The sequence below is a fragment of the Calidris pugnax genome, unplaced genomic scaffold (assembly GCF_001431845.1).
Source record: "Calidris pugnax isolate Ruff unplaced genomic scaffold, ASM143184v1 scaffold46, whole genome shotgun sequence".
Taxonomy (NCBI): Eukaryota; Metazoa; Chordata; class Aves; order Charadriiformes; family Scolopacidae; genus Calidris; species Calidris pugnax.
This window is the reverse complement of record NW_015090769.1, coordinates 903,903-904,144: the sequence shown is the minus strand read 5'-3', so window position 1 is coordinate 904,144 and position 242 is coordinate 903,903.

Genomic DNA, 242 nt, shown 5'->3' with positions numbered 1-242 from the left:
CCGGCACCTCATAACCCCATAACCCCTGCCACCAGCACCCCACAACCCCTGCCACCAGCACTCCACACCCCTGCAACGGGCACCCCACAGCCCTGGCACCCTACAGCCCCTGCCACCAGCACCCCACAGCCTCCAGCACTGGCACCCCAGCACCACACAGCCCTTGGCACTCCCACCCCAGTGCTCAGCCCCCAGCATGGGCACCCCAAAAACCACAGCACTGGCATCCTTGTAGCCCCCCC